Here is a 12,604-nt window from a genome sequence, read left to right as displayed (position 1 = left end):
AGACCCCGGGGCAGCCGCCACCGCGCCGGAGCCGATTCGTCCCGCGGAGCCCGGAACCCCCCCGCGCCCGGTGCCAGCCCGGGACCCCCCCCACCGGAGCCCCCCAGCCGGCACCGGAGCCCCGCGACCCGTGCGGAGCGGGGCCGCCCCGAGTCCGGGCACTGCCGGGGCCCCGGCCCCGCGCCCCCGCCATGGCCGCGGCGCCGCCGCCGCCGCTGCTGCTGCTGCCGGTGCTGCTGCTGCTCCTGCCCGGTGGCCGCCGCGCCCTGGAAGGTGAGACCCGCCGGGGCTGCAGCCGGATAGTCCCGGGGATGCGCCTCTCCCGCCGGCGGGGCTCTGATCCCCGGCCTGGGGCGGCCCGGCGGTGCCCCCTCCCGGGGCGGCTGCCCGATCTCCCTGGAGCGGGGAACACCCCGAGTCCCCATCTCCCTGTTGGGACCCTCCAGTGGAGTCCCCAGGCCCTGGTTGGGTGGGTGGGATCCCTCATCCCGTGCACGGGCTGGGGTACCCGAGACCCCCCCCTTGGCACTGGCTGGGATAACCCCCTCTCTGTGGGTGGGTGGGTAGCCAGCCCCCCGCACAGTGCCCGGCATGATGCACATCTGGAGGCGCTGGCACTGGTGCGAAGAATGGGGTGTTGCTGATGGGTGGGACCGGGGAATGCTGAGTTGCTGCCCCAATCGGCTCCTGGCCCATGAAAACCGGCCCCACTGGGCTGTGAGGTCAGGGCATGGCTAAGGAGCGTGGTTTTGGTTCCCCCCATGGGCTGCCCAGACGGCTGCAGAGGGAGACAATCCAGCCCACGCTTGCCCATCAGCTTAACAGCCAGTTTCTGCACCTTGGTGCCAGTTGCCTGCAGGGCGATGCAGCCCGATTGGCCTGGAGCGGGCATGGGTGGCAAAGACGTCCCCCTGATATCTAAGGAGCGTCTGCCCTTGAAGTGGTGGGACATCACTGGACCCAGACAGATACGGATTGTGGGAAGGGGATCAAGAGGGCTTGGTGTCCGTGGTGTGAATAGAAGAGCATCTATAGGGTGCTGAGATGGAGATTGGCAAGGACACACGTGGAAGCTGGTTGCCCAAAATTCTTGGGGGGATGTCCCTCAATTTTTTTTGTTTCTTAAATGTCCAATTCTGTCTGAAAGTCAGGATTTCCTGCTGAAATTTCAGGGGGCAGAGTAGGGTGTGGGAGAGACAGTGTACACACAACCCTGAATTCTGCCTGGATTCTTCAAATAGCCAGATCTGTGGTGAAACATTTCAAAATGTTGGCATGGGCATTCCCCATCATTAGACTTCAGAGTTAACACCTTGTTGCGCTGAGTGGGGGCAGCTGCTCTTTCTGTGGACTGTTTGAGGCTGTCTGTTTGCAAACACAGGAAAAAGTGCTTCAGTGGTTACTCAGTTCAGTCAGGGGGGTTTCTCCACAATCAAAAGGGCTAGAAATTGAATATTTTTAAGTGAAAGGTTGTATGCTGTTGAAACTGATGAGGCCACCAGAGAAGTACCTGGGTGTTGGACTGCTGCATCCTGGCTCCCTGGCTGAGACCAAATGGTGGTCACAAAGCACTGAACGATTTAACCCCAAACATGAGGAAAGCCCTCCATATGGAGCCTTTTCTTAACCGTGATTCCCCCAAGGGAAAGTAGCTGGTAAGTGTATTAGTGTGTCTCCTTCCAAGAGTAGACGTGCTGTGGGCAGATTTCTTCCTCCCCCTCTTGATCTGGAAAAGAAACTCTCTTGTAGTTCAGTTGAAGATAAAAAGGCAATTAATTTTCTTCCACTAACAGGGTGAAATCCTTCATATTTGCGAGGAAAGCAGCTTTATAGTCCAACCGGATAAAGATCACAGGGGGAGAGACTGGGATTTGTGTGTCTTGTGGATGGGCTGTTTGAAATGGAGGCTAGTTGCAGCTGATAGACATATCATTTTTGCACGAAATGTCTTGCAAAAACTAATTTTTGTCTCGTGACAAAAGTCTTTTACCTCTTCTGGGATCATTGTAGATTGCTCATTCACCTCTGGGGTTCTGTAACTAAACACTCTTGCTTGCCAAAGGATAAAAAGTGGTGGGCGGTTGGAAAGGGGTTGCTGACCATTTCAAAAAAAACACAAACAAAATCCAAAAACAGATGAAGGGAATTTTCTGCCTTGTTGTTAAACACATCAGCTGATCACTGGAAATGTGTTTATTTTATTCTGCATGGATGTGCTGGGACAACAAAAATTGAAGAGAGAGAGACTTGGTGCTTATTTGGAGTCATTTTGCTGTCTATTTCTCATGCACAGCCCAGTGCTACAGAGTTTGGGTTGCTGCTTGGTTTTGGAGGTGGTGAGGACTGGGGACTTCCTCTGCTGGAGTGTAGAAAAAGAGACATTTCTCTTGGCCTTTAGGCATTGGAAAAGGTTGGAGAGGGGTTTGTTACAAATAATATCCATTTTTTTTTCTTCCCTTCAAAAAAAAAAAACCAACTTCAAAGTTGGGGCAAAAATCAACCTGAGTCGTTCCCTGTGAGGGCCAAACTAGGATCTCTGGGCCTGCTCAGTCTTTGAGCTTCTTGAGACCATGGTGATCCCCTCCTCGTGCTGTAGCAGTCTGGGAAGCAGTGACTACGCTGCATGCACACTGCTCTTTTGGGATGAGCTGTGAACCAGCTGTGGACCCCTAAAGATCAGCCTGGAAATGGTGGCTATGAACCTTACGTATTAAATAGATACTGCAGTTCTTATGGGCAGGGACTGGTTTCTTATGCATCTGTGCAGCACCCAGCACAGCCGAGCTCTGGTGTTGATTGGGGTATCTGGGTGCTGCCATTATACTGCTTCTAATAACAATTAGTTTCCTACAGATCCTTTGGGAATTGAGAACCAAGCCAGTTCTGGGGCCCAGCACAATTTCAGAGGTGTGTTTGTGTGTGTGTTTTACAGGCCTGCATCTGAGCTTGAGTTTCTTGTCTCAGTTGCCTGCTCCTGGTTCAGTTCTCTGCTCCGAGGCTGTTCCGTTGTCCCTCTGTAGCATGTCTGGGTGGGTTGTCCTGTGCGCCTGCATTTCCAGCCCTAATGTTGTAACACTGAGTCTTGCAGCATTCAGTAGCTTGTGGATGCAACAACTAGGATCTGCACAGCTCCTGGAGACCCAGCGGGTTGGGAGAGGTTAGGTCGCCTTTCCTCAGGAGGAGCTTGGTGGGCTCGGCTGTTTAATCCCCATGAACTGGGGTGAAGAGCAGGACAAGGAAAATAAACTGCTTTCACTTAGGGTTTTCTCAGCTTCCTGAGTGTGGAAGGGTCAGAGGGCTGAATGCTCCTCCTGAGAAGGTCACCTTCCAGCTGTTTGCCAGCCTCTGTGAACAGCCCTGCTTCAGTGCTGGGTTAGGAGGCTGCCTGTGTGTGGAGCAAGCCTGGGTGATGCTTGTTTCAGCTTCTCTTCTAGCTGGACTTCATCTAAATTGCTAGTAAGGCTGCAAAGCTGGCTGGCTGGGCCAGGAGAGGGTTTCGGTGGCTCCAGTCTTTCCCGGCTCTGGGAGCTGAGATCACTGACCCCGTGGCCGGGGATTGTGCTCCTGCACTTTTGCTGTGTTTGGCTTTTTTAGCTGCTCGCAAAGCTGTTTCCTGACCTGGGCTGGCGCGTTCGAGCCGTTACCGTAAATCTAGTGTGCATGATATTTTAGTGCTAATCATAAATCCACCGTGGCAATAAATCTGTAGGCACATACTCTGTAACCACGACTGCTAGTGGCCCAGGATTCTGCCACCTCACTTGTCAGGTTCTGTGCAACTCCCAGCTGGCTTGCTGGGGTGTAGTCCACGGTAACTGCTGTAGTTCGTGGTCACTTAGGTGGGGGAGTGGGGGTTACCCCTCTCGTCTGGTGTTGCATTGGGCTCCCTCTTGCCCTGTCCTGTGGCAGAATTGTTGGAGTTCGGTTTCTTAGCAAGGCAACGTAAGTCGGGGGGGAGCGGGGGGAAGCTGTTCTCCGCAGCAGCTCAGTGAGGGCTTTGTGCTGCTGAGAAGAAAATGGTTTCTCTCCAGATCCTGTAAGTGTGCTGCGTTTGTCTGAAGTCACAATGTGTTTTTCTTCTCCAGTTCAGCAGAGCCTCGGCCTGCTGGAGAAGGAATGCTCTGTCCAGAAGCAACAGCGGTGGCTTTCTCTGGTGAAGCATTTGAATGCAAGAAGGAGACGGGTTTGCCCTGGTTTGGTTGGGAGCTGAGGCTCCTGTGGTCGGGAACCAGCTATGGAAGCGAGCTCTCCACGCAGGCTGACATAAGTGTAGTGGCCTCCTTTGGGCCTCTTGTAGCCTGCTCTCTACCCAGCTGCTGGCACTTAGAATCTGGGCTGTGGAACAGCTCGGAGCACCAAGAACATCCATTATGTGACTCCAAATGTGGGATCCGAGCGAAATGCTATGGGATTAATTTATTTCCCCTAAATCACATTTTCTCTAACCATGTTTAATGCCTCAGCATGTCTGATGTGATTGCCAGCTGTCCAAGCGAGGTCCCTGGCACTGCGTGTCCGAGGGGTAGAATTGGTGGTAGAAGAAGGGATAGTGGATAGCTGCTCACGAGGCTCCGCCAGTCTCCCTTACCAGTGTGCGGGCTGGGTGGGCAGACAAGACGGCTGCGTTCTCTCGCGTTTCGCTCAGGGGCGAAATTCTGCCTCTCTGGTGTTTGTTTTCACATCGTCTCCTGGAGGCTTCTGTGCCGCTACCCATGAGCCACATGCTGGGGAGCTTCTGAACTCATCTGCAGCTGGGAGAGGGAGGCGACTTTTGTGTGCCATTTCTGAAGCAGTCCCAAAGCGAGTGTTGCGCCTTCCCATGTTGCACCGTTTATGGGCTCTCCTAGTGTAAAGAACTGAACGTGCGCCCTTTCCCTGAATATTTGGGAATGAGAGCGATTTAGGAGTCAGTCCTTGGCTTGGGTTTTCCCCGATTGCCGGTCTGCAGCCACCGTTTAGCTTTATGAAGGCCGACCCCCAAACACTGGGCCAAGTTCATTCCTGTACCAGAGCCACCCCCCAAGTTCTGGCACTGTCAGGTATTTCCTTGGCAGAGAAATTTGCTTTTTGTTTAATTACATTTCACTGAAATGCCTCATTTCTCGACGGGGGTGACTAATGAATGTTAGCTCGGCTGTTTTATTGATGCTTAGGGGTAGGTGGGGAGAGAATGCCGATCGCGGGGCTTCGTAGTGTTGCCTACATTCGTTAAATCTCCTGTTCCTTGCAAAATGCCCTTCTGCCTGCAAGCTGCTTGGGCTGTGTTTCCTGAGCTGAGGAGCAGAGGGGCTTTCCTTTGTGTCAAGTGGAGCATGCAGCTAGTTAGGGAGAGGGAAGAACTTGCAGTGGAGTTGCGTGTAGTGAGATTTCGGTGGCAGTCTGTATATTTGTGGCTTTGCACTTCCATTGTTCTCTTTTTTTTTTTTTCCTTCCATAATAACACTTTGCTCTTAGTTAGAGGCATAAAACATCCAGCTGCCTGAGGGGCAGAAACTCTGGGTCTGCCTGTGTGTGTGTATCGTCATAAGAATATTGGCCTCTGGTTTTAAGAAACGTCCCCAAACTCCCCACTGTTGTGATGACTTATTGCACCAAATATTCGGGGAAACCAGTTTGTGGCATTTTCTTTCCATGATAAGCTGCTGCTGCTGAGATGGGAAAATCGGCGCTCGGCGTTTAATTAACTGTCCAGAAGACTCTGAATCACAGACTTGCATGTTTTGAAAATTGTAGTTGTGCCTGTTGTTGTTGTGCTGAGTCAAACTGGTTTGTCGGGATTAAGCGTCTCCTCCTTGGTGCCGAGCGCAGGGGGAGGGGAGACGGGCGGGTGTGTGTACACAACTGAGTGCCCTCCAGTGCACGGCACAAAATGTTCTAGGCCCAGCTCAGGTTGGCTTTGGGTGCCCTGCTTCACGAGTTTGGGATTCTCACCGCTTGGCCGGACAAGCCGGTGGGATGGAGGCCTGGTTTTTCTGCAGGGCTCTCGGCCTGACTCAGTTGCTACCTTGGCCCTTAGAGCAGAAAGAGTCACTAAGCTGTCCCCAGGAGGGTCAGGCAGAGCCCCGCGTTGACAGGGAGTGAGCTGAGCACTCTTCGGGGTGGCTCAGGGCTGCTAGCGTCTGTCCTGCCGTTTGGTTCAGCACGAAGTGGTAACAGTGGAAGGAGAAGTGCTCTCTCACAGAGAGGGTTTGCTGCTGCCCTCTCAGGCTGGCCGCCTGTCTTGGGGGGAGAGAGTCAATGGCTGAGGGACGGGGAACTGGACACGTGCGCTCCTGCTCGCAGCTTGGTGATGTGTGCTCGCAGCTCCCTGCATGTCGCACTCGGCACGTTACTAGGAAATAGACACAGAATGGAAAACCCGTTCTCAGCCTTGAATTTGTCCTCTCCTAGTCCCCTCTGCCCCCAGCCACGGGGCGCTGGTGGGGGTGAGGCAGCTCAGTCTCATAGCGGGATTTCCAAGCAGAAGCTGCCATATTGGAGGGAGGGAAAAAATCTTTCACCCAGGTCATCTTCCCTCCCTCTTTCTCCTGTTTAGCTCTGGGCTGAGATGGGTCACGGAGCTGTCGTGTTTCGGGCACGTCAGCCTTATTTGGCTTGTCGATAAAAGTTGGGAATTTTGATGGCCAAAAAAATGATCGGGATCCCCTGCCCCAGTCTCGGCTTCCCTCCCTGCTGTGTCGGCACGGGTAGGCGAACGGAAGAGCCGCTCTGAACCCTTCGTCGCTCAGTAAGATCGCGCTAAATGAGACTCAAAGGGAACTTCTTTAAAAACGGGAGCGTTCTCCACTTAGGTGAAGGGGGAAATACAATGATGGCCAAGCCCTGCTGGGCGCTGGGATAACTCGGATAGATAGGGCAGACCAGGAGTGTTACTGACAGGCGGGGAAGGGCGGCAGCTTAGCCACGAAGGAAACCAGGAACCATTTTATAAGCAAAACAGGCCACCTACACATGGCTGCCTTGTGACTCTCCTTTCTGATTAAGGGCGCCTTTAAAAACAAACGTACCTAGGAACATGCGTCGGCGGTGTTCCGCTTTGGGGCTCTCTTCACACTGAGCTGATGGTTCCCTGCCCTTGCTAATGCCTGGATTGCCATGGCACGTCCTGATCGGGAAGATAGCATTGGAAGGGGCGCAGATCTGGCGGCCATGACGCCAAGCCTCTGCCAAGCACCTCAAGTATCAAGTGCCGCATCCCCCAATGCTCTCTGCTCTGCAGATAGCCCAGGGACCAGCAGCACTGGTAACTCCTTTGGACAGGGGCCTTTTCAACACCCTGCCTCCTCGCAGCCTTGGGTCTGTCATGGTGGAAACCTTTCTGCAGGGCAGCCCCGCTCTCCGCGTCGGGTTGCCATAGCAAAGCCCGATTGACTGGTCACCCCTCCAACAACTCCTCCATCCCTCCTCCTGCCGTTAAGCACATCTGACTCTTCTGTCTCCACTTCCCATCAAGGTCGAGCACCCTAATGCACAATTGCCAAAGTGTCTGCACTTATGGATGCTGTGCTGAGGTGTTCCTCTGCTGGGGAAAGGTGGTGGGACCATACTGGCTCATAGTACTTGCGGGCAGGAGGTGCTGGTAGGTTTGGGGGTGCTTTTACATAAAGAGGAATGCCGAGTGGTGCTGAGGCTGTGCTCCCAGGTAGAGAGATTTGGGATGCAGGCCCCCAGCGTTGTTACCAGGGGCACCTGACGGCAGGAATTCAGCAGCACAAACAGCTACCCCAAGTTGCTTGACTTGACTGCGGAAACCTTCCCCGTGGATTTCTATGTGCGTGCGTAAGCTCCCGACCTCGCTGGTCGTTGTATGTCGCGGCAAGCTCTCTGCCACAGGCTGGCATGTCCCACCCATGCACTGTGAACTGCCGACCAACACCTGTTTCCCAGCCCCCTCCCCTGGAATGCCAGCAGTCGCTGGACCTTCCTAGCCGTGTGCCGGGGGGGGGGGGGGGCTGCAGGCATCGGTCCTGACTCAGCCCGGAAGAGCTGCTTCAGAGAGAGTCGGAGTTGAGACTGGAGTCACGCAAAGACCCCTTTCTCCCCAGCTTTTCCTGCCCCCAGACGGAGCTGGGGAGGCAGTTAGCTCAGGGGATGGATGGTAGGAGAGAGTGGATGTCCTCAGGACTCGCCCTGCAGCCTCCTGGAGGCAGCTGCTGCTACAGCATTTGCTCTGACCAGTTTCCCTGGGAGGTGGGGCCGTGTACCCTCGGCGGAGTGGCTGAAATCCATCCATAAGGGGGTGAGGGGGGGTAGGAGAGGCTTGCCCACTTCTCCAGCCAGCCCCACTTGTCACTTGACTAATTCAGCCAATTGCCCAGCCATAGCCGAGGCCTGAGCAAGACCCCACTGTAGGAATCACTGGGGGGGACTGTTCTACATACACACACAAATGGCGCGCAGTCCAAGGCCTTTTTTTATTAATGAGAAAAATGTGCAGGGCTTGAATGATTGCCAGGAACAGATTTATTCTGGTTCCCCAGAAATTAAACTGAAATGAAGAGGAGAGAGTCAGCCAGGCCTGGCACCCCCCACCCCCTTCTGATTCTGTGCTTGTTTTAACTTTGGAAGAATCTGACTTTGGAAGGGGGGAGGAGGGGAAGGATATTTGGGTTTAAATAGTTCCAGATGGGTTTGGTGCTTGAGAGTTGGAGGAAGTGAGCAGAGAGCAGCACGGAGATTCGGGTAACTGCCCCAGGCGGGAGTGAGGAGGGAAGTCTTGGCAGAGGCTCCATCTCGGGGCTGACTGGATGGGATGCAGCTTGGCAGCTGAGCACTGCCTCTCCGAGCCGCTGTGTCTGTGGGCTGAGTGTCTCTGGATCTGCGATAAGTAACTTCTGGCTATTTTCCCCCTCCTCTACTGGAATGTTTCCAAAAGAATAACCTGCAAAAACGGCACTCGGGGGAGGTATCCCAGCCCGGAAACAGCTGCCACCTCCGGGAGCCAGAGCAAAGCCAGAGACTGTGTCGTCTGCCTGCCCTCCCATCACTTGATGGACGGGAGCTTGTTTGGTGGCCCTGAATCATGTACAGCCCAGAACCCTGGGCGCAGATGCCCGAGCCTCCCAGCATGGGCTCTGCCCCGCGGGAACTCCATGGAGCTAGATGTTCAGCATGGAAAAGCAGGGAGCTGCTTGTTTCGGCCATGCCCGGCCCCGTGCAGAGGCAGTGCTGTGGCCCTCTCCCCTGGCTGTCGGGGACTTGTGACTGAGGCAGGCCAGCAGGCTGTATTCTCCTGGTCGCCACAGCGCTGGAGGGTGTGGAGTGGTTTTATTTTGCCATAAAGTCTGGAAACGAAGATGGGTTTGTGGAGCAGTTTGCTGCCTGTGTGTCCCAGTTAATAGTATTCGCGGCTCAGGCTGGGCTGATGTCATCTGCTCGGCTGAGTTATTCCCGTGGCCAGAGTGAATGTTTCTGCCAGGAGCGTGACTTGTAAATCGCTTTCTTGCCTGCTGGTCTGGGAGGTCTCTGCTGCCTGGGGTCGGTCACATTCTCCCAGAGCCCAGATTGGACCCCAGGGTAGGGAAGTGGTGAGGAGAGCGGCCCCTTGCAGTGGGGCAGGGAGATGTCTGTGGAGTGTGGGAGTCTGTAGGGCTGAGGAGAGGCCCCAGGGGCAAGAAATGGCAGCCGGAGGCTTGGCTGAGACCACTCTGAAACCTATCAGCTTAGAAGTGTGAGCGAGCCAGTGATCAGAGAGTGGGGGTGAGAGAGCGAGTCAGTGATCAGAGAGTGGGGGTGCAAGCCAGTGATCAGAGATTGCGGGTGGGAGCTCTGTTGCAAATGAATCCATAAGCAGCCCTGTGGGAATGAGAGATGCTCCTTATCTGGGGATGTTAAAGGGCCTCTGCAGAGGAGAGCAGTGGGGGTGGCTCTGGGTCTCACACCTTGGGAAAGGGAGCTGGAACCAGGGAATATCTGTTCTTCCACCTGAAGCTGCCTCCCTCTGCAGACCCTGGAGTTGCTCGTGCTGCGTTGTGCTCCCGAAATCCCCAGGGTATTAATAGAACGGTAATTGCAGTGTTGAGATGGGCTCTGAGCAGCTGGCTCTAAATGGCTCTGGGTTCTCTTCCTCCTTGGTGCCTTCAAACGTGGCTGCCGCTGCCTGAGAACTTGCTAGGGCCTGGCACTTTAAGCGGCTGATGGGGCTGCCCGCTTGGGGGATGGCACCAAAAGCTCCAGCTCAGAGCAACCGCAGAAGGGAGTGAATCCCCATCGTATGTGAGACTGGGGGGGGGAACAGGCTGAGCCCCCTGGGGGGTATCCCCTCCTCCCAGGCACAGTCTGCTGCTCAGCAAGGAACTTCTTGTTCCTGCCTGAAGCTTGATGCCCAGGGGCTGCGTGTCCAGCACCAGCAGGGAGCTCTGCCTGGCAGTTAAATGACAAGGCCCACAAATTGTTAGTCTGTTGTGACGTGGGGAAGTGTTAGACACCCTCCCCCCCCCGGGGGGGAAGGGCAGGATGGTGAGCGGCAGGGTTGGCAATGTCTGGCCTAGCCTCCGCTTGCTAGCAGGTCAGAGAGCCGCCAGGTTCTGGGTTGCCAAGGCAGCTCCCCTGAAAGCCCGTGACCTGGAGGAAATGAGCACTCCAGCCCTCCCTGTATCCCCAGCGCCAGCACTTCAGCTGCTTTTCCAGTTGGAGTGCTGGCACCTGTCCGTCGTCACATGCTTCCAGTCTGTCTTGTTACCATCCGAGAGCGGCTCCCGGGGAGAATCCATTGGAAACTTCCCTTCAGGGGTTTAGCGGCAGGCGGGTGAGACACCGGGAACTGAAGAAAATGCTCCAGCCCAGAGAAGCTGCCTCTGGCCTCCTTCCTCTTTGGCCTGGCATTCGGTGATTTTTGTCTGGGATTTATATTTGCAAATCACCGAGGGGGTCTGGGTGCGGGGAGTCATGAGCAGTGAGATGCGTTTGCCTGGGGGGTGAGGGTAGGGAGGGAAGATGCAGTTGCTGGCTGCTCAGTCACACAACCCCTGCCATCTCCCCCTCCCCGCCCCAGGTTTAGTTGATCATACTCTCTAGATTGGGCTAGTTTTCCAGGCATAGGATTGGGGGAGGCAGTGCACCTTCCCCAGAAGCAGCAGGCTTCAGAGAGGGAAGATGGCCTTGTAAAGGAACCGATCTGGGTTCAGTTCCTGGCTCTGCTACAGACTCTCTGTATGGCCTAGGGTTGGGACACTGAATATCCTAGTGCCTCAGTTGCCCATCAGGAAATGAAGCAACTTCCTTTGGCTTGGCTGTTTAGGTTGGAAGCTCTTTAGGGCAGAGACTGCCTTTATATCTGTACAATGGGGCCCCGATCTCACTGAGGCCTCTAGGCTCTACCATAATACAAAAATAATGAGTCTGTTATTAAGTGCTCACAGTGCTCTTAACTCTGCCCACTGCCAGAGGCAAGGCACTGTATTGCATGTGCCAGGGTCTGGCTGGCTCAGCAGATCTGAGCTTCTTTGATGAGGTTCCAAACGTCCTTGGCACAAAGGTCCACAGGTGTGACATCGGCCCTGGTTTCCTTTTTGCTCCCCGTGGATAGCTGGCTCTGAACGGAGGGGGTGGTGTGCCCTTTACCCCTGCAGCCATGTATGCTAGCATCAGCCCAGCCAGAGTGGGGGAGAGGGCAGGGTGGGAAGCTCTTTGGGCCATAGTGTTCCCTCTTTCCCATCTCTGGAGGCGAAACCCAGGTACCCATGGGTTGGAAAGTGTCAGCAACGGGAACTTGTCATGTACGCCGGTGAGAGAGAAGAGAGGGAGCCGCGCTGGGCAGATTCCCCAGGACCCAGAGGGCTGAGCGACCCGAGGTCAGGGTGTGGGGAGGTATTGCACCCTTGCAGAGGCTTGGAGTTCAGGTGTGTGTCTGCAGCCGCAATGATTCCCGGCTCCTGCAGGGGGAGCTGCCACACAGCATCTGTCTAGATCAAAGGCAGCCGGCGAACGTTTCCGGCCTTTGCAATCCTGCGGAGGGCTGTGTCCTGTGCTGAGGGGTCACAGCCTCTCCTGGGCCGGGAATAGCTTTGCGCTGACAGTTCTGATCTCCTGGGGCGTGTGGGGAAGGAGCGGAGAGGGCCTCCCCTGCTAAAAATACTTGGGGGGTGGGGGGTGTGAGCAGCCTGTTTGTGGCTACTGCCGGTGCCCCGGTATTGCTAATTCCAGCCTGAGAGTCTAGCACCAAACCACGTTCGCTGTCTCCGCTCCCCACTCACTGCACACACAACCCAGCTGCTGTCTCCCTCTGCTCTCCTGTCCCACAGCCTGTCAGCCTCTCCCTTCCGGCCCCTTCCCTCACATGGAAAACCCTGGCTCGCCACGAACCCTTCCCGGGAAATTCACCGTGAAGGGGTGAGCTCCCCAGCGCTGGAGCATGTAGCGGGGAGGGGAGCAGGCAGAGTTCCTTGCAGCCTGGTGAGGCATGGGCATTTCCTGCAGTGGGGATGGTGGGGTCAGACTCTGGAACGGGGAGGGAGCTGATGGGATGTGCTTTGTCTGGAGGGTGTGGCACTGTCACAGGTCCTAGCGGTGCTCCCTGCTGGCCACTTGCTAGGAAAGCAGTGAGGGGAGTCCAAGAGTGTGCTCCAGATCCCTGGGAGCGTGTGAAAGCTGCTAGCACCTCAGA

General features: G+C 55.3%; 1 protein-coding gene across 2 annotated transcripts in view; it reads left to right on the top strand.

The window, feature by feature from the left end:
* Window positions 1-241: 241 nt before the first annotated feature.
* Window positions 242-12,604, top strand: part of EPHB3 (EPH receptor B3) — a 51,964-nt gene continuing 39,601 nt past the window's right edge. For both annotated transcript variants that reach the window (XM_030575747.1, XM_030575746.1), the window contains exon 1: window positions 242-273. The gene's annotated coding sequence lies outside the window, so the exon portion shown is untranslated. The remainder of the gene's footprint in view (window positions 274-12,604) is intronic.

Source organism: Gopherus evgoodei, chromosome 9, assembly GCF_007399415.2.
Source record: "Gopherus evgoodei ecotype Sinaloan lineage chromosome 9, rGopEvg1_v1.p, whole genome shotgun sequence".
NCBI lineage: Eukaryota > Metazoa > Chordata > Testudines > Testudinidae > Gopherus > Gopherus evgoodei.
Note: the sequence above shows the minus strand (reverse complement) of the source record. Positions and strands in the feature narration are given on the sequence as shown.